This window comes from Solanum pennellii, chromosome 4, assembly GCF_001406875.1.
Source record: "Solanum pennellii chromosome 4, SPENNV200".
Classification (NCBI taxonomy): Eukaryota; Viridiplantae; Streptophyta; class Magnoliopsida; order Solanales; family Solanaceae; genus Solanum; species Solanum pennellii.
In genome coordinates, this window is record NC_028640.1 from 49,817,425 (window position 1) to 49,840,141 (window position 22,717).

The 22,717-nt window shown below is 31.4% G+C and overlaps 1 long non-coding RNA gene and 1 pseudogene across 7 annotated transcripts; one reads left to right on the plus strand and one right to left on the minus strand.

The window, feature by feature from the left end:
* The first annotated feature begins 11,530 nt into the window (after positions 1 to 11,530).
* On the plus strand, positions 11,531 to 16,609 carry LOC114076959. Of its 7 annotated transcripts, none has more exons than XR_003578039.1 (3): positions 11,531 to 15,180; positions 15,294 to 15,905; positions 16,038 to 16,609. It is a non-coding gene; the product is annotated as an uncharacterized LOC114076959 (long non-coding RNA). The 7 variants fall into 7 exon arrangements; XR_003578041.1 differs by having other exon boundaries at positions 11,532 to 14,473; positions 14,652 to 15,180; positions 15,294 to 16,609; XR_003578040.1 differs by having other exon boundaries at positions 11,533 to 14,473; positions 15,098 to 15,180; positions 15,294 to 16,609.
* A 1,895-nt stretch (positions 16,610 to 18,504) lies between these two features.
* Positions 18,505 to 22,717, minus strand: part of LOC107016736 — a 10,708-nt pseudogene continuing 6,495 nt past the window's right edge.

Here is a 22,717-nt window from a genome sequence, read left to right on the forward strand (position 1 = left end):
TAAGAAACTCGATAATTCCTATATCGGAGGGTCATAATTGGGTGTCAACAATGCTAAAATATAAATAGTCATGAGTGACTCCCACCGAGTCTCGCTTGTTTTGCTTGCTATTCGGTAGTCTAAATTGTCGACTTCATATTTGGGTATGATGGTAAGTAACGTCAAGTCTATGAGACTCAAAATTTGTTGGAGTCTTGAATCAAGATCCATTTTTGGTCCCAAAGTTCATGCAAGTAGAAAGAGGGTAAATGAATAAGTAAAATGATTCTACTTTAATTGATAGTGAATAAGTCAAATATAGCTAAGCAAAATTACACATTATATATTATCCCTAACATAAGACATGCAAGCGCCAAATAATATACACATTTAGCTATTTAAGACTTTTAAAATCAATAACAAATATATTTTGAGTATAAGCTAAATCTCAAACCCATCAAATTTAAACTAGAAGTGAAATATTATTTCTACGAAGCATGAATAATGAAATATGAAGCACTCTGCCTTATGCTTGAGATAACAGTGACTAAAAAGACCTAAAAATATGTGCACAAGAACACAAAGTAGATCTGCAAATGGGTTCGTATAAGCATGATCAACATAATATTTTAAAAAAAGAAAATAACAACCATCTTTCAATAAAATATGTTTCTGCCTAAAGAAAATACAAACAGACATAAGCTACAAAATCCATATTATATGAGAACCAAATGATATTCACTTCATGCCAAAGAAAATGAGAAAATGATCAAAATGGTCTTTGATGTATTGGAGTTACTTTATTTTGGTCCTTAATATATTCTAGGTGATCGAAATAGTCTAACATGTATAACACAATTAAGTCTTTTTATCATAAATTTAACAATTTACCCTAAAAATTGGTAAATACCAATGTGGAGCCCACCCACTACAACAAAAATAACTTTAGCGGCATTAAATATTGACATTAATAAAGAATGCTACAGTCTTTACCGGCATTAGTTAAGTGTCATTAGAACCAATATCGCTAAAGATTTTAGGGACATATACAAAGAATGATAATTGCCGCTAAAAGTACATATTTAACGACAATTTTTGGTCTGGATGATTAGTTCTCCAGAAAGGTCAACGTGTGGGATGGTGGGGATTTTTGGTAGGTAAATCTAAATAAGTTTTACATTGTGAATTGGGTTCTGGAATTTCATGTTATTGGGGCTATTGTTGTGATTTCGTATCGTACTTGTTTGGTTATTGATAAGTGGTTTCCACTAGATTTATTTTTTGATATTTCTAATTGAAGTAGCTATGTAACTTGTGTATTCATTCCTGATGTGGCTCTGCGATTGATGAACCGGACAAGATTCAATGTGTGAGTTTGGTTTCTTCTTTGCGTGAAGAGTTATGCTATGTTGTGCTTGGTTCTGTCTTGCGATTGTAAATGCCAGTATGGCTAGTACTGCATTTGTTCTTTATAAAATAGTGTTAGATTTTGAAGTAATAAATTAAGAAGAGAAAAAATAGTGGATTTGTAAGTTATGTAGGGCCTATCGTTATATTTAACATTCTTGGGACAAATTTGTTAAGTTTAGGGTAAAGGATCAAATTAAACACATTTTATCATACACAGGATTATTTCAATCGACCATTTTCTTGGAAAAAAAATGCAACTACATTTTTAATACTACTTTCAGCTTCAGTATAGCTAAAGAAAACAAAAATTACTCACTTGACGCATAAACTTGTTATAGCATATATAGCCTTTTAATCATAGTGATAAAATAAAGGTAAAAGGGGGCGAGTATTACCTACTGTGGGGGCAGTGAACAGGGGTTTGCGGTCTTCAATTCAAATCTCACTGAAACACAAAATGCACCTAGATTCGAGATTTTTTTTGCAAGAGGGTTGAATGCTTGGGCGTTCAAAGAAAACAAAACTTTCAAGAAAAAAGTGGTTTTTTTCGTGTGCTCTTGTGGAAGTGTCAAACATAAAATAAGTCGAGCATAAAGCAGTGATTTTCAGGTTTAGAGTAGAGAAAAAAATCTTAGTCCTAAAAATTGAATGCCAAGGCGGTTATATATAGGAGTAAAATCTAATGTTTACCAAGGTTCTTTGGACAGAATTTGATTGAAAACGGTTGTTTAAATTTCAAAATCAAAGCTTTGGACTTCTCCATGAAAAATAGCACAAGTTTCGGCCTCTCTGTGTTGACGAATCTGCCACGGGTAAAGAGAAAGAATAAGATCTAATGTAGTAATTGAGGTTTACATAAATACGGAGAGGCTTAGCTCCTTCAATGGAAAAAGAGAGCTCAAGTTTTAGCCAACATGAAGGGGAAGATGACAAAATTTTGTTTTGGCATTTTGTTGATGGTTGATACATGGGTTTTTCGTTCTTCTTTCACTTAAGGATTAATTACTTGAGTTGATTCCTTTTAACAATTAATTATTTATTTTAAATATATTCTTTAATTATTATTATTTATAGTAATATATGACAATATTATGTATTTTATTACATTGTCTCTCTCGCTCTTTTTCTTTTCTCTCGCTCTTTTTTCTCTCTCTTGTTCGCTCTTTTTTTCTATCTCTCTCTCGCTCTTTCTTCCTCTCTTTTCTTTACTCACTTCTATTATGAGCTCTTTTTCAATCTCTCAAAAAAAGAGAAGCAAACAAATTGAATGCAAAATGTGACAAACAAAAGAGCATCTTGCGTAAATTGAATAAAATTTGTATCAATAATGAATGAAACAAATAATTTAATGATAACAAATCAACCAATAAACTATAAAATGAATTAAACTTGTATAAAAAGTGTATAAAACAAATATTAAAGTTGAATTAGAAAAAAGAATTAATCATGAATTAAAAAATGTAACTTATGAAAGACCAAGCGTTTATTTATAGAGTGAATTAAATTTTTATCAGTAATGAATTAAACAAGTAATTCAATAGTAACAAATCAACTAATAAACAGTAAAATAGATTAAATTTGCATTAAAAATGTATTACACAAATACTAAAATTGAATTAGAAGAGAGAATTAAGCATGAATGAAAAATTTAACTAATTAAAGACAAGACAATGATCTACAGAGTGAATTAAACTTATATTAACAAATAATTAAATAAGTAATATAATAGTGACAAATATCAAACTACAAAATGAATTAAATTTGCACTAAGAGTGTATTACACAATATTGAAGTTGAATTAGAAGGTAAAATTAAGAATAAATGAAAACGTAACTAACGAAAGACATGACAGTAATCTATAGACTGAATTAAACTTGTATTACTCTTGAATATAATTTATTGTTTACGATTTGAGTACAATTTTAATACATATACTACAACTTTAATACAATTGTGATGCTGTTTTTGACTTTCAATCTAATATTTCTCCTAAAATTACTTATAAACTTCATTAAACCCTCTTAAAATTGAGATATAATCTCCAAATGACATTTTCAATTATTTGTGAGAACAATCTACCAAAACTAATCACAAATTCATAAAATTCAAATATTAAATTTAAAATTTAAAGCTTTATAATAACCATCACTGGTGAGTTCTTGCTGCTTTAATTTTATAGATTTAAAATTTTTGCTTGAGAACATAATTTTGTGCACTTTTTTATCTTTCTGTTACTTTTCTTGTCATGTTTTTGGATGAAAATGAAAAAAATATGGACAAAATCGATTTGAGAATAGTTATTTGAACGAAATTTTAAAGAAGAAGAAGAACAAAAAGGAGAAAGATAAAGAGATAGAGAAAGAAACCAAAAAGAAGAAGAGATTAAGCAGAAAAATGCAGAGAAAGACGCAAGCGCATGTACAATTTGTTTAATTCCAAAAAAATTGTTATATTTAGTTAGAAAAATTATATTGACATAGATGATAAATACTTTTTTGATGTAGTGTATTTATGTGATTATCCTTAAATTATTTAAGCCTTCAAACTTAGTGTTTAATATAATATATATTGGATAAATTAGTAAACTAGTCAAAATATTTACATAATTATTAAAAACATCCATTTTTTATAAATTTTGGTAAAATTCTCAACATCTCAATATTTTAGAAAATATTGTGTATCCTAATTTAGATCCTATTTTATCTCACCTTAACCATACCTTTTCCAACTCATTCACTCTCATATATTTTTAAAAAAAAATATTTTTTCTCTCACTGATTTCACTCTTCCAGTTCTTCTTCATCTTTCAACTCTCGGTTCTCTTTCCGTTCTTTTTGTTTTTTTCTTCACAAATTGGGAAATATATCTCTAAAGATATTCAGAACAATCCTTTTGATTAAGGTATGCATCTTCATTCGATTTTTAAGTTTGTTTACTATTTTGTTGTTTAAATTTTTTTTAAAAATTGTTTGTAATTGAGTATTAAATTGACCAATTTTTGTTTAGGGTTTGAAAACCATAAAATCACTCTAATGGTCGAATGTAAGAGGATTACAAGAAGTATACAACTTAATCAATAATTTTCTAATGATTTTTCATCTTTTAATATATATATATATAGAACTTAAGAAATAACGGATAATGTAGGATCCACTGCTAAAATAACGAAAGATAAACGATCAAAGAGTTGGCTTTTGCATCTTTTTGTATTACTATTAATAAAAATAATTGGCTGTAGAAGATTTCGAAAACTTGTTGAAGATCAATCTGAGGAAGAACAATTTTCAATTAGTTTGTTTTGTATTTCTAGTTATTTTTGAGAATTTGGTATTACTTCTCAATTTGTATTCAAATCACTATGTATGCTATCAATATTCGTATTTATTAAAAATTTCATGTTGCATAGTTTATAAATCTTGTATTGTCCCTAATTTGTATTCATCACGAAGGTATGTCAGCTAGTTATGTATTTTATTTATAGGAATAACAACTTTTTATTAGTTTGTTTTGTTTTTATACTTTTTTCATCAAACTTTTGTATCCTTTCTCAATTCACATTCAAACTACTATGTATGCTATTAATATTTGTATTCATTCAAAATATCATATTGCATTTATAGTTTATGAATCTTTTTTGTTCCTAATTATATTCATCTCAAAGGTAAGCCAATTAGTTAAATATTTTATTTGAGAATGATTGCACAATATAAAAACTAGAAGAAATACAAATACAAATAATATACATATTGGAAAGAATACGACTTAGGAAAGGAAACAAAATTCTGAAGAGAAAAATAAATACTGAAAAAATATACGAATACAAATATGTTTCTTAAATATCTCACTACATGTTTATTTGATATACGTGTTGGAATAAATACAAACTAATCAAGAGATACAAGTTTGATCATACAAAATAAAAAGAATACAAATACAAATGTTATACATATTGGAATGAATACAATTCAAGCAAGGATACAAAAATAAATACACTGTGAAAAGCAAAAAAAATAAATTACAAAAATCAAAGAGATGTAAGTGAAATGAATGAATTTTTTTGGCATAAGCACAATAGAAGAAATATCTTGTGTTATTTGACCTCGATTCTGTATAATCTTGTGTAACCATATTCTTTGTTCAGATAGTTTAGAGTATGATTCATCATATGTTTATGTGTGTTTCCATAGGTGTATCCCTATGGTGGATCGAGCATATCGATCATGCGATGTCTTCTTGATAGGCTAGGATGCTTGTGCAAACTTTATCGTTTTAGATATGTCGAATTTGATTTTTCCTTTGGACGGTCAAAGTTTTCGAGTAGTTCTACACGTGCCACCTTTCTTATATGAATTTATAGAAAAGATACCATGAATAGGTATAGTTGTCCGATAGTTTTAATATCTATTTTGTCATCGAGGTCACGTTCTGGCTATGTGTGATTGAATGTAAGGGTCATTGGGTCTAATTAAACCATTCTTTAAGGGTTGTGTACAACTACTAATCTAGCATTACAATAGTGTTGTTAGAGGTTCTGCATTATTCTTGAGTGTATTACTTGTTGGGTGGTTACTCAATCATTTTCTTCTTTGGATCAGTGAGTTTGATTCTCCTTTATAAGTAGTTGATGTATAAAGATCTGATTTTACAGCTTAAGCTCGTGAGAGGATTATGTTATGAAATTGAAATTTTGCTAAGATGTGAGATGGTTCGTGCATTATGTGGTTTGATGGTTGATTAAGATTCACTCTTGGTTTTAAATGGTATAATTGGTTCAAAATTTTCTTATAGTAATGTGAGAAAAAATGGTTGGTGTATTGTTGTTGACAGTGATTCAATTCAGATTATGTTCATGGGTTAGTTTGCAACTTCATATCACTCATGAGTTGTAGATTTATCAAATTTTGATACGAAAGTTCACTTCTTGATGATGGAATAATCCTAAGTATGAGTTCACTGGAAGGGATGAACACGACTTTGAAAATCATACCTCATGCTCTTGGTAACGTCAAGTATTCTATTTTAACTTTATGTTTGAGAACGAACATAGTTCTAAATTGTGGATAACGTAATAACCCAGAACGTCATTTATTTATGTTTTCAGAAAATTATCATTTTACTCCTTCTCGATAGTTCCCCCGCATAACTTTTATCAGTCGGTGAAGTTGTTTGGGAATTTGGAACTATTTCTTAGCTACAATTATTTATTGTTAACTACAATTATTTAATTAATAAAAATTTATAAAATAATTAATTTATTTAATTAATGGTCAATTGTTCAGGTTCATAATTATTTAATACGTTTCATCACTTGACCCATATGAAAATAAGTTAATGGAGTTATTAATTTATCACAATACAATCGCTTGCGGTTAAAATTACCATTTGAGAGAACTCAATTTGACGTAAAGAAAAATTGGCTCAGGGGTGTCAAACTGTCGATGCTTCTAGACCTAGAGAAGTGGATAAGGATGATGTCACTTTAAAGGTATTTGAAAAAGCTTCCTTAATTATTTGATTGCTAAGATAGTGTCTTCATCTATGTTATGTTATGGCAAAGGTGTCAAACAATTTTAAAAAACACAAACCTGACAATAATGACCTATCTTAGATAATAATTAGGTAGAGTATATAATCAATTGAGATAAAGGCTAGCTCTTGTATAGGTATGTTCATCCTTTTATTCATGGTTGAAATTTTAAAAGTTTCTTTTAACTGTTATGTTTTGGAATTTTCCCTATAATATTATAAGTATGATACAAATTTTGAGATATTGATATGTATAATTAAACTAGATAATTTAAGGCCCAAGATACGGGCCCAATATGATTTCACATATTTTGTTGAAAAAAATTACATAAATTCACAATTTAAAATATCATAATCTTCTCTTGGATATATTCTTATTCCCTCTCAGATAGATCCACCCCCTCTCGAACACATAAATATCCCTCTTGGATACATCCCTCCCATTAAATAATATATATATCATTAGTAACGTATCAGACTATCAAGGAATGTACTCGAGAGCAATGAAAAATTCGAGATTTTTGTAATTGAGGAAACTTCTGGGATAGGATATAATTACCCTCTAAATTTATGTGATTTCTATGTTTTATACTATTTTTTTTTCACAATAAACAATTTTAATATATTACTTGATAATCTTTTTCGAATGTTCATACGACATAAATACATCATTTACAATCCAAATTGAGAAAGCTGAATTTCAAAAAAAATATGCAGCAAGGAAATAGAGAATTACATAAGATTATGAGTTAAAACATTTCGTATTCGAGGAATATATAAAATTTTAATATCTTTAAAAAAGTTCATCGATCTTCGTATATTTTGAAGTGGTATATATTTTTTTACAATATTATCATCTTCTTTTTGTAATATTTGTACCATAAGCTTTGCATATGATAAAAAAAATACTAATCATTGATCAATCAATTCGTGAAGATCGATTCAAAGCTTTTCAAATCTCTACTGCTTAAACTTATGTATGATGTGTTTGTAGTTTGTTTTGTCCGTGAATTTTGTGATACATTTCATTATTGTCTTCGATAATAGAAATACTTCTATTTATTTTGGGAAAAAACAAAATTCCTCCTTAAACTTATATCGAAAAATCACTTACACGCTTAAACTATCATGATGATCACTTTTACTATTCAAAAGTAAATTTAACGACCCCTTAAAACTGATGTGGCAAAATAATTTTTTTTTAAAAAATAAAATAGGTGCATCAAATTTATTAATGTAGGAAAAAATTTAAAATTCAGATATACCCCACCCCACTTTCCACATCTCTTCTTCTTCACAACCCAGATTTTTCTTCTTCTTCTTCTTCAACAATCCTACCCTCTTGAGGAAACACATTTTTCTCCTCTTTATTTTAAAGACAAATCTCTTCTTGTTTCTTCGACTTTTTCTTAGCTTACTTAGCAAACTACTTATCATCATCTAAGTTTTGTGTGTTTTGATTTGTGTCTGTTAACAAATGATTTCTTCATGTCATTGACAAGATAAAAATTTGGGAATTTCTTAGCCACTGCAGTCATGGCGGGCTTTTTTGAAAGAATGATAGAATTTTTCACTCCATAAATTAGCTCCCTATTTCGGTTAGTGTTCTTGGCAGCCATAGTTAAAATTTTCATCTTATTGTAATTTTGATTTGAAGAAAATATAATTATTAATTGGATATTAATTAGTGTAAAATATAGTTGACAAAAGAAAGATTAATTAAAAAAAATGTTTTTTTTAAAAAATTTCTGATGTAGCAGCGAGTGTAATAAACCACATATTGTGAGAATGGTACAACAAGTCTCGAGGGGTAAATAAATTCAAATTTAAATAGTATAGGTGTGTAATAGATCATCATAATAGTTTAACCATGTAACTGATTTTTCGGGACAAGTTCAGGGGGGAATCTATGCCTTTTCCCATTTATTTTGGTATTAATATTGAAAGTATTTATTAAAAACTTGATTTCTAACTTCCACAACAATAAAAACAATCATTCATGAAATCAAATTTATTTCTATATACAATAACAATTATCAAAATGTTGTATTCTAAATATTGAAAATATTTATTAATATATTGATTTCTAACTCCACAAAAATAACAACAATCATGAAAGCAATTTTATTGCTATATACGATAACAATTGGCATAATGTTATTTTCTAAATTACATGAATAATTTTTTTTATACTACACTCTAAATATCATATTGTAAAAGAAACTTTAAATCTTTACCCCCCACAAAAACCAATATACTTGTTTTTTTTCAAGTTATTATTTATTTTTAATTTTTTCTACCTCTATATTTCTCAATCCCTTTTCTTTTGACATTTTTATTTTTTCTTTTTTCTTTTTTTTAACTACTCATTTTTTCTTTAGTTTGTATTTTAATATTCCTTAGAATTTTAATATTAATTTTTTTATTGTTAAATTTTTCCTGTCAAATAGTTTATCATATTTGATATAAGAAAATATTCTATATAAATTTTCCCTGTAAATAGTCAAACATTGTTCATTCTTTTAGTCACGTAATTTTATATATCTTCAAATTAATTAAAAAAGATTGATACGTCATTTTAAAGATTATTTTAAGAATTAAGATACGAATTTAGTGATCATATTCTATAACAAATATTAAAAATATGTTTACGCAATAATTCTTTAAAGTATTTTTAAGAACAAAAATATTAACTATTCAAACAGATTTTATTTTAAATTAGTTCAAAAAAAAATTTCAAAAACATGTCAAAACAAGCTTAGCATTTATTACTATTTGTAAAAAGTTAATTAATAAAATTCTTCAGCTTAATGCAATTATAAAAATATCTTTATGGTAAATTTTAAAAGTAAGGACATGTATGAATTCTTTTAGATTTTCATTTTGGTCATTAATTATGCAATTATTATTTCACCATTAAATAATACAAAAATTACTAAAATTTCATTGTTTAATAAATATTTTTGGATTAATGAAAATTTCACATAAAAAAAAAGTGAAAAAAAATCTATAGAATACACATGTCATTTAAGAAAAGATACTTGGTTGTATTGTTATTATAAATCTATTTCCACTTTTTTTATGTCGCTTAACATAACATAAAAATAAACATTCTAGAATATTTGTGAAATGACAAAATTGTCCTTGGTCGTCTTCAACTTGGCTCTTCTATATATACTAGATAATTGAAGGCCCATTCACGGGCCCAATATAATTAATTATTATTTTTTCAATTTTAAGTTAAAAAAATTATCCAAATTAATATCTTATTTTATTATAGTTTTCTAAAAAAATTCTACTATTTAAAAAAAATTACAAAAATCTCCTCTCAGATACACTCCTATCTTGACACATCAGTATCTCCTCTCGGATATATTCCTATCCTTTCTTTAATACATCTTTATCCCATCTTGAATACATCCCTATCTTCTCTTGAATACATCTCTCTCCTCTCGTATACATACATATTCTCTCTCAAATACACCCCTCCCCTCTCGAATCCATCCGTGAGCTATGTGTCTGCAAGTTTCCTCAATAGCAATGTATCACGATCAATGTATGCGCATGTGTGTTGATTTATCTGAAATTATTTAATTCTAAGAAAATTTTATAATTTGTAAAAAATAGGGATATAATGTAATTAACTCTTTACACTATGAAAATTTTACTTTAAAATAATTTATGTAACATATTTTTCTTTGTAGTCAGTTTCAAAAGAATGATGTATAATATATTTAAATAACATTTTGACTTTAAAATATTTATTTTATTCTTAGTAAGATGATTTATAGTCATATAAACATATATGGTTTGTTTTAGACCACGGGTTTTAAAAGTGTTTTTTTCTTTTAAAAAATCTTCATGTTAAGTTAAATTAAAATTATATAACTGAAAGGGAGTGAGTACAAACTTTAGATCAATTTTATATTTATAAAATTTAAGTTTTTATAACTATTTTGACTTTTAACAAAATTTAAAATGAAAATAATTTACAATTATTTTTATAGTTTTTTTTGTTTAATCAATAATCTATCGATAATAATAAAAAAATTTAATTTAGATAAGGTAATAAAGTATTTTAATTTTGAAATTCAAGTATTAATATCAATTAAGAAAACATTTATTTTTAAGTGGTAAAGAATTCATAATTTAATATTTAATGTGTTCCTTACTCTCGACGAATGACACTAATTTATAATAATTTAAGATTGCAAGAAGTATATGTTCACATTCAATTTTAACCCTCCCCCCGATAAAATTAATTCATGAGCTTCCTAATTCTCAAACGATTGAAATAATTGGATTTTCACCCCAATTATTTATTTCATTAAGATTAAGAAGCTTGTTTAATTAATTAGTAGTAATTCACTTTATTTAGTTAACGAATAATTTAATCCTTTTGAACAAATTGATTTTTGGGCTTTTGTTACTTGTTTCCTTTCAGCCAAATCAGCCTGTTTCCAGTCCATTCTGCAATTCCCTACCCCAGCCGACCCAACATCTTTCTTACCACCCAATGTTTTCCAATTTCTAGCCCTTTCCCAAGCCCACCTCTCAGCATACCCAACCCAACTGCCCTGACCCGACTACTGTATCATCTTCTTCTTCACGCGTAAAGTGAAACAATATAGCAGCCTGGCGCGTCCTATCCCCCTCTCCCTTATCCTCTCGTACAAAAATGTACTCGAATGTCCCAGGTGTCGAAATCTCCTTTCTCCTCGTCCTTCTCCTCAAATCGGACGTCCCAATTTTTTTTTCCGGTTGAACAATTGTACAAGCTCATACTATTCAGCCTCAACATTATCTCTTTGGGTTTTTTCAATTTCGAAATGGGACATGGAATCTCAATTTTACCCCAGCCTTTTTTGAGATTTCCTCCGCTCTCCACCAGTCGAAAAAAACCTAATCCATTCCTATATATATATTGCTTTTCGCTCACTGTTGAGGGGGAGATTTTCTTTTTCTTTGATTTTTTGGGGTCAGATTCTTGTTTTGGCTGGAAAAAACTCTCTCTGCGAGAAAAATACTCACAACATTTTAAAAAAATATAGACAAGAATGTATCTATAAAGCTTTCCTAGTTCAGTTCGAGGGTTGGATTTTGGCTTTGCGAATTTCCGTCCGTTTGTTTGTATTCTGAGTCTCGTAGTGAAGTCACTTCTTTCCCTGCTCGTGTTTGTTCCGGAATCGCTGCGCTTAAAAAGGTAAACACCACTCCCGCTCGTATCACTTATTTCTTAAGGTGTTGGTCGTCTCTTGCTTAGAGGTTATAAGTTGTGCAAAATGCTAAAAGTTGGAAGGAAATTTTGATCTGCTTTTACTCTGTCATTGGTGTTTTTCCTTTGTTTTGGGGTTATATTTTCTACTTATTTTCGTACAGATAGAAGTCTTGTTGACTTCGTCAAGCTCTGAACTGCTCCTCTTGTTCTTTCTTTTGTCTGATTGCTAGTCCTTTGAACCTATTTGTGACTCTCTATTTAGTTTTGAAGTTTGGGTACGATCTATCCATTTACTTAGCCTAATATGTAGGAATCTCTGTTTTTCTTAGTCGGTATTTGTCAATCGAGTATTTTATAAGACCTGTCTTCTTTACATCATAGATCGAATGTCATTATCACCCCATTAATTATTTGTTCTTCGACAGTTTTCTTATGTTTAAGATGTTGTAGCTTCACTAGATGGATTGGATTAAATACCGTTAGATTTTACTATCTTATTTTTTTTTACTTTGTATGTAGATCGTTTAGTTGCCATGTTCATAGCATCTACCTTGACATTTCTTAAGCCCTTCTGTTGGTCATTAATTGTGTGCATCCATGTATATGATATATTTGGCAGTGTATGCATTTTCTCCGCATGCTACTGCAAAGTTCCTTTTCTTGTTTTCTTTAAGGTTTTGTTGGTGCTATTTTTGTTTTACTTGGTTTGCATTCTTGTCTATTGGTATCCCCTTTAGTAGATTTTTTTTAGTAAAATTTGCTTTCGTTCTATATTATCTCATATGCTAACCCATCTATTTTATTGCATGTAAAAATTCCTTTCGGGTCTTTATGGACTTTACTTCATCCGTTTGCATCCTCTCGTCGAGCCGTAAAAGATCACACTACCATATCCGAGCCGTCCATCACCCTCTAAACTGGTGTACAGGTCGAAAACAGCAAATAAATCACTGGAAATTAAATTACAGGTCTCCAGAAGCTTAGAAACGGGCTGTTATACCCGTTTTATACACCAATATACAGGTCAAAACATGCATAGGGGGGCTAAATTCAAAATGAAGGTTGAGAGAAGTAAAAATATACTGCTGAAAAATATTTGTCAGCCCCCAAAAGTCGAAGAACAGGTCGATACACTAGTTGTATACACCAATATACACGATTTATACAGCGATATATAGTAATAAATATAGTATACAGGTCCAAATATTTGGAAGTGCAGATTGGGAAATACAGCACATAAAATTAGATACGGTAAAGGTTCAGGAAGTTTCAAAACATGCCGAATATGCATTTTATACAGCAGTATACATTAAGTGTATACCAAATTTAATGAGAAATGGGGCCAAAGCTCATCTGGGTCCCCTTGCGGAATTCTGTGCAAAAGGGTCACGGCCCAAAAGTGAAAGCAGAAAGAAAAAAGTATAAATTATAGGAACCACTTATTATAAATACAAAACAACCTTTTATCCCTTTTAGAATTGAAATTACGAAAAATCCTTAAAACTCAAGTTACCGGGATACATCCAGAGAGCACGGGATACATAACTTGTGATACATCGTAGTTGACATCTGTTGCGGTTAATTAGGAAGATTTAACGTGATTTTTGTTATTATTAATTGAAATCACGTAATTAATACTCTACAGCTTGCGTAACTGATTAGTAATTCAAATTTTAAATCAGAGTAGCTTCCTAAATCAAAATTATTCCTGTAAAAGTTGATCTGCATTCTAAGAAATAAAAAAAACAGGTCTGAAGATGAATATCTCAATTCTGCTGCTGCATTCTGGAATTTGGGTAAGCGATGTTAATTATGAAGGTTACAAAGTTGATGGAATTGTTGTTGGCCATTCCATTTCATTTGTGAATCTGAAAACGTTGATTTTATCAGAGCTTGAGATCGACACTGTTACAAAGGATATTGAAATCCGATACATTGTTGAGGGAAGCTCATGTCCATTGAAAATGAAGAACGACATGGGTGTGAAACTTTATTTTGAAGTTAAAAAGAATGCATCTGGAATCGACATGTATCCACTTTGTATTGATACAACTGATAAAATTGTTGGGGAGATACGTAATTTTGATTGTTCATCAGGTGAAGTCGTATGCGTGGAAGGTACCGAACGAGATACTGAAGCTCTTGCTCTGGTTGAGTCGAGAATTTGTGACGTTGATTATATTCCAGAATTAAATGCTACGAATTACATAACTGATTCCAATAGTACTGAAGTGAAGACTGGCAGTTGTATAAGGACAAAGGAACACTCGTTGCTGTAATGGCTAAATATAAAATAAAGAACAACTTCAATTTTCGAGTGAAAAGATCGGATAAGAAAAGGTATTTGAATGCTTTCTCTATGATTTGATTGTTTTTCTCTAGTACATTTTTATTTATATTGTATCTGATACATAAGTATAAGTAGTATATATTTTATTGTGATAATTATAACATTGCTTTTCTTATATGAATTAAACCAATAAAAAAATTTGGACAACTATGTGTTGGTTTGCTTCAGCGACCAATGTGGATGGACCTTAAAATCATCTTGCAGACAAAAATCTGATGTATTCAAAATGAGATTTTCAATAGTGAACATACATGTCCGATGAGGGATAGGATACTAACAAAAGTACAAGCAACAATTGGATTTATTAGTGGTGTGACTGCCCTTAATTTAGTAAATCATAAACGAATCCATACACCTCGAGATGTAATTGAAGATATTAGAGAATTGTATGGGGTTGAGATACCGTACCAACAAGCATGACGTGCTAGAGAACGTGCACTAGAAATGCTCAAGGGTAAGCCATCAGAAGGATATAAACAGATGCCGAGATACATATGGATGCTAAATAAAGTGTATCCAAATTCATATATAAGGATGCAAAATACGGAAGATAATAAATTCATGTATCTGTTCATAGCCCTAAGACCGTTGATAAGAGGGTTCCACTACTGCAGGCCTGTAGTTGTAGTGGACGCTGCACATCTTGGCGGGGCTTACAAGAGTACTTTTGTATCAGCAAGCACACTCAATGGTGCAGGTATGAGTGTTATAATTCTGATGTAATGTAAAACTTGTTTTATATTTATATTAATATATCTTAGTGTAAACATTGTGTATCATGAAGTTAAATGTGTGCTTCTTTGTAATTAGGATGCATATTGCCATTGGCATATGGTGTTGTAGACACTGAAAATGACTGTTCATGGACACGGTTCTTCGAACAGTTCAAAAAATGCATTTGGTGAGCGTGAAAACATGTGTATTGTATCAGATAGAAATGAAAGTATCATAAAGAGTGTAAGCATTGTGTACCCAAATGTACCTCATTGTGCATGCATATGGCATCTTTGGAAGAATGTATGTTCAAGCTTCAAAAGGAGTAAAAACACACTAAGTGATATATTTTACTCAATGGCAAAAGCATACAGAAAGGAAGATTTTGATAAATTTATGGCTAAGGTTGTGAATGTTGATCACAGTGTAAAGGATTACCTTGAAGATGTTGGTTATGAGAAGTGGTCAAGAGTTCATTCAACCATAAACAGAGGTAGAATGATGACTTCGAACATCGCTGAGTGTATCAATGGATGCCTTGTCGATGCACGTAAGTTAACTATAATAGACTTCTAGGAGGAAGCTAGACTTCTATTTGGTAGTTGGAACTATAAAAATAGAGAAATAGCGTCATATACAAAGGACACATTGGGCCGAAGATTTGAGGAGATATTAATTGTAAACGCATCTAAAAGTTCAAAGATGGAGGTATTTATCCATTTCCCTGAACTTCTGTTTTATGTATCAGAAACAAACTGATTTTCAATGGTAACTGTTGTTTTGAAAATGATATATAAATTGTATACTACGTAATGTATCACTAACTTCTTAAATTTTTAGGTTGTTCCATCATCTAAATATATTTTCACAGTTCATGAAGCCGGAAAAAGATACATTGTATGCCTTGAGAGGAAAACTTGCACATGTGGGAGGTTTCAACATGATGAGATACCTTGAACACACGCAATTGCAGTTTTGAAGCACAAGAATGTTATAAATTTGCACCCATATTGCTCTGATTACTACAAGCCGTATGCATTAGAAAAAACGTACGAGGTTGTAATGGTTCCAATGCCAGATAAGGAGGATTGGAACGTTCCAGAATATGTTTTAGATGAAATTGTTCGGCCACCTAGGTATAGAAGGTTGGTTGGACGACCAAGAAAGCGAAGAAAGAAAAATGCGGATGAGAAAATAACAGTGAACAATAATTCTTGTGGGCAGTGTGAACAAGAAGGACATAACAGGAGAACTTGTACTTTCTTCCCGAAAGAGAATTGAAATAATGTTTTAAAGTAGGACATTAGTGTTCATGGTACTTATATCTATTTTTTTCTTTAGAATTTGGACTAAATAAAGTGTATTGGTTACACAACTTAATTTGATGTTCAAATATATGACTTTGCTGGAAATTTTGTGCCAAACTTGAACTCCAAATTTTATAAATAAATAGATTCAACAGTGGTGCGTTTCAATGTAACAGTAATTCCAGATGAGTTTGTTTATGTATGTGATGTATCATATACATGCATATTATTGAAAAGATGTTATATGTTTCGTGTATACTGCCTTATGAGTTATTCAAGTGTACAACTAATTGACTTGTTCAATTGTTTATTATATGTTTCGTTTATACATCATTATGAGTTATAATTTTGATATATTATATTCAACAGTGTTGGGTTTCAATATAACAGTAATTCCAGATGAGTTTGTTTATGTATATTATGTATCATATACATTCATATGATTGAAATGATGTTACATGTTTCGTGTATACTGCCTTATGAACTATAATTTTGATATATTATATTCAACAGTGGTGCTTTTCACTGTAATAGTAATATGTGATTAGTTTGTTTATGTATATGATGTATCATATACATTCATATGATTCAAGTTGCTAATATATAACTGCAATATTTGTATATGTATATATTATAACTTATGTATCATAAACATCATTTTGTAAGTGAAAAAACTTAAAACTCAAACAATAATGTATCATACACATTAGAACTTAAGTGTCATATACTTCATTTTGTAAATTAACTGTCAAAAATACTTAAACTGAAACAATAAAAATTTTGTACCTTAACGTTATAAAGCAACAACTGTGTCTAAAACAATAACTTGAAAAACATAATGTTAATAACTAACAAACTATTGTAATACCAATAAGCTTTTAGAAAAACACAAAAGATAATTTTCTTCGACACAAAACAACATAAAAATTTGTTCATCCTATCCCTGCTAATTACTAATCTATGTCAACAATATCATCTTCAGTTGGTGTTGTGAATTGACCCTTAGGCTTTGGTGGATTGTCATTCTCACTTATGTATCCACCATTGACCTTGTCGCTGCCGTATCTTCATAACAATGCTGCATATCTATTGCGTAGGTAATTTGCAAGATGGCCATCAGTATCAGGTGGTATAATAAGTTGGTTACTCAAAAACTCTGCAAATGTAGCAACGTATAACCCGCAGTCCCTACAACAAAATACATAATATAAATTTGTAAAATAGCTTACACATATATTGTAGACCAGAATTTAAATACTTACAGGCTATCGTCTTCTTGTTGCATGATACCTTCAGCATATTCAATGTTGAAAGGAATATGTGACTCTAAAGGTACACCCGTTTGTTTGTCCTTGTATGCATCAAGAACTGACCAGTTTGTCCGCTCAGTGTTTTCGAAGAAACCACTGTCAATGAGGTAAGAAGGTAGCATCCTTGACAATTTTTTTATCTCCTCAGAATATACACGTTTCCTTGTGCCCAAAGAAGAGTCATACACGCGTATCAACCTCTTATTCAATTCAACAACAGCTAACACCCAATGAAAATTTCCATCATAATTAATCAGAATATAAACATCGTCCACCAGATGCCATGGTAATCCAGCTGGTATTGAAAAACCTTTCATGACGTTGATTATTGACCTCTCATGTACTGATACAGCTCTTGCACGATCAAGGTGTTCTTGGGTACTAATATCATCATCAGCCTCATTGTTATAATACCTATCATGGGTATTGTCGATATGTGCGCTGAACAAACATTTGACCGTTGTGTATCTATATTGATCCATGCTTCGAAGTTTTGATTTTTTACGAAGATAGTAAAAAATAACATCGATGTGCTACAAAAAAAATATAAAAATAATTATACATTTGAAAAACATTTAATGAAAATAAAATACTAGACACTGAAAGTGATATATGATTTTGATATGTATATATAACATATTTACTCAATGTATCATATACATTATTATAAAAGCATTTATATATAGAATTACCTGATCAGTCCAACAGTTTTTAGGCTGAGACATGGCATAAAACCAATTCTTATTTGTCGAAAATGCAACAACATAATCCATCATTTCAAAACCCAATGAAGATGCTCTTGATTTGTATTTATCTTCTGATGGTTTCCTATAGCATTAAGCGTAATGAAAGATGTTATTCAAAAGTGTAACAATAGCTGCAATTTGAAAATTGAACAGATTCAGTACAATTATATAAAACTTACTTTTTTGAATGAGCTTTAAGAAGCCCTGTAGTAACCCACTCAATAAACTCATCAATCAGATATGAAGGGGTTTGGTTTGTGATCTCACATCATTGAAATGGAAAATTTGGACGAATTACATCAGTCATGATCGTTTTTCCTTTTTCACTTGACCCAAATGAAGTTAAATAAGGGGATTTGCAGTTTCTCGAAGGCATCCGGATACGTGCATGAGGAGAATTTATTTCGCTTCGGACAACAATATTTGTGATTGGAATATCAATTGGTAATTGACTGTCCGAAAGCAAACTTTGATTTTCGGTTAACTCCTGTTGATTTGCATGAATAGGCAGACTTCCTAGATCAGTAATAAGTGTATTCATGGCTTCTCGTGTATCTGGAGATATTGAACCAGATGGTGTAGAATCCTATATGGTTTACACTGATAAATAAAAATAGTTTGTTAGACATATGATATTGATATGATACATGAAGAATAAATTATCGATGTATCTTCGTTCATTGTTCCTTCAAATAAATGATGAGGCATTTGTGCTGATGGAGCATCCTGAATAAAAAATGTACTGATCAATTTATGATACCTTAAACAACAAATAATTATACACAAAATGATTGTTAATGTATCAAGGACAGATAACAGCAAACTTAAACGTATCATACTGGCACATTTTCATGTATCATTGAAAATTGGATGAATACTAATAATGAAATTACTCTACTATAATTACCTTACTGTGTTCACATGTTTCATCAGTATAATGGCTATTTGAATTTGGGGATTGAAGTTCTGAAACGTCCTTCATTACTTGATGATTCTTCAATGTATCTTCAGTCTTTATTTTTTAAAGAAAAATAAGTTAATGAAAAATTATATAATTTTATATACAAAATTAATAAAGTAAAGTAAACCTGATTGTCAACATCAAATTCCATTTGTATCGGAGAGGTTGCTTGGTGTCCATCATTGCCTTCTTCATCGGAAACTTCAACCATGTGCGGTGTAGACTTGCCGCCCATATCCTTCATTAAATGAATTTGTAACATAATGACCTATGAAAATTATAACACACAACGAAAATACACATACACAATACATTACCTTTGGTTGTTGGCCGTCCTCCCTATTCTTAGAATTCATCACCTCAATGTGATTTGCCTTTATCAAATTCACAAGATACTCAAATTGTCACGACCCAAAACGAGCCGCGAGTGGCACCCACACTTATCTTACTAGGTGAGCGAACCAACAATCTAAACCCAACGTTTACCAGTATATTAATTTTGAATAGTAAATAAAATGCGGAAGATCCAAAACTCATTACGAAATCAATTAAATAAATTTCTAAAATATAATACTTATCATCCCCAAAATCTGGAAGTCATCACATCAAGAACATCTATCCTCAAATTTCTAAGTCTAAGAGTAATTAAGAACTAAAATAAGTAAAACGATGGTCCATGTCCGAACTTCAAAGACATCAAGACGCGAAGAAGAGAATCCAGCCCGAGCTAGGAATAATAGCTCACCCTGAAATCTGACGTGCTGAAGACTGGCTAGAGTTGCGAACGAGTCGAAGTCACTAGTGCACTTGCTGCACTCCACAAAACAACAAGAAGAACATAAAAGTAGGGGTCAGTACAAGGAACAAGTACTGAGTAGGTATCATCGGCCAACTCAAAATAGAAAGCAATATATATACGGAATAATAATGTAAAATCAACCACAATACTTAATAGGTGACAATCAACAAGTACAAGAACCATTAGCAACAACATCAAGCACACCTATGAGGACTCAAGCCTCCACACCATACTCATTTGGGAACTAGATTCTTTGAGTTCGAGTATATTAAGTTAATTCAAGATTACTTCTCTTTATTCTTATCGTGTCAGAACGTGACACTCCGATCCATTAATGCTACGTGTCGGAACGTGACACTCCGATCCATTATTCCTACGTGTCGGAACGTGACACTCCGATCCATTATTCCTACCTTAATGCTACGTGTCGGAATTGACACTCCGATCCATTTATTTCATTATTTCAGTTCATCAAGCTTTCTTTACGTCAAGCGTCATCTTAATAGAGAGGATTTAAGATTAAAGATTCAACAGTCTCATCATTATAATCACCACAATTATACGATCACAATATACAAACACACAATCAAGTATATAGAAGACTTTACAATACCACCCAATACATATCAATCGCTATTAAGAGTTTACTATCACATAGCATAAACCATAACCTACCTCCACCGAAGAATCGTGATCAAGCAAGCTATCTCCCCAATGCCTTTGCTTTCCTCTTCGTTCTTCCTCTCTCGCTCGTTCTCCCTCTCTGTCTTTTTTCTTTTTCTTTTCCAGATTCTTTTTCTTTTACCCTAATTATCATATAATTCATTATGATAAACGTAACCCATTATTTGTCTTAAAGTTATCTCCTTTAACCCCCAAGTAAATAAATTATTAAACTTACCCTACTAATTTCATAAAGTTTGTCAAGAATAGTCCAAAACACCCTTTAAAACTTTTAGCAGAATTCCGATCCAGTTGGGGTTACGCAACCTGTGACGGTCCGTTGTATCTATGACGGTCCGTCCTGCAGGTCCGTCACAAAGTTCAGAGAGTCAAATTCAGTAAAGAAGTTTGTGACGGTCCGTCGTGCCTACGACGGTCCGTCCTGCAGTTCCGTCGCGAAGTTCAGAGAGTCGATTTTCAGTACCCAGATATTAGAGTTTAAGTGTTTTGGAACGAAGGCCCTCGACGGTCCGTCGTGCCTATGACGGTTCGTCCTACTTGTCGTCGAGGCTAATGAGAAAAGTAGCAGAAGAAAATTCACAAGTATGGGACGACGGAATCCATCACGGGCCGTCGTGACCATGACGGTCCGTCGCGTGGTCCGTCGACCCAGTCAGTTTTTATCAATGTAATTTTACTGCTCGAACCTACTAAACAGGTCGTTACAATAGATACCAATTTACCCATCCTTCGTCCCCGAACGATCACAGGANGGTCCGTCGACCCAGTCAGTTTTTATCAAAATAATCTTACTGCTCGAATCGACTAAACCGGTCGTTACAATAGATACCAATTTACCCATCGTTCGTCCCCGAACTATCACAGGAAGAAAAGCAAGGGCGAGAAAGAGTACCTGAATCTATGAAAAGGTGTGGATATCTTTCTTGCATATCCGCCTCATTCTCCCAAGTAGACTCTTCGACTGGCCGATTCTTCCACTGAACCTTGATAGATGCAATCTCCTTTGATCTCAACTTGCGGACTTCTCTATCTAGAATAGCAACCGGCTCCTCCTCATAAGACAAAATCTCATCAAGAAGGACTGAATCCCAACGAATGATGTAGTTTCCATCCCCATGGTACTTTTTCAGCATAGACACATGAAATACCGGGTGCACTCCTGAGAGTCCTGGAGGCAATGTCAATTCATAAGCCACCTCCCCCACGCGCTTCAAAACTTCAAATGGTCCAATATACATCGGACTAAGTTTACCTCGCTGACCAAACTGCATCACCCCTATCATGGGTGAAACCTTCAGCAAGACTTGTTCACCCTCCATAAAATTCAAGTCCCTAACCTTTCGATCTGCATATTCCTTCTGCCTGCTCTGAGCTGCTAGAAGCTTATCCTGGATGAATTTTACCTTATCTAACGATTCCCTCAAGAGATCGGTACCCCAAGGTCTTACCTCAAATGCATCAAACCAGCCAATGGGAGACCTACATCTCCTCCCATACAGTGCCTCAAATGGAGCCATATCAATACTTGAGTGATAGCTATTGTTGTATGAAAACTCTGCTAAGGGTAAGAATTTATCCCAATGACCACCAAATTCTATCACACATGCACGAAGCATATCCTCCAACACCTGAATCGTTCGCTCAGGCTGACCATCGGTCTGAGGGTGATATGCAGTACTAAGATCCAGCCTAGTACCTAATTCAGCATGTAAT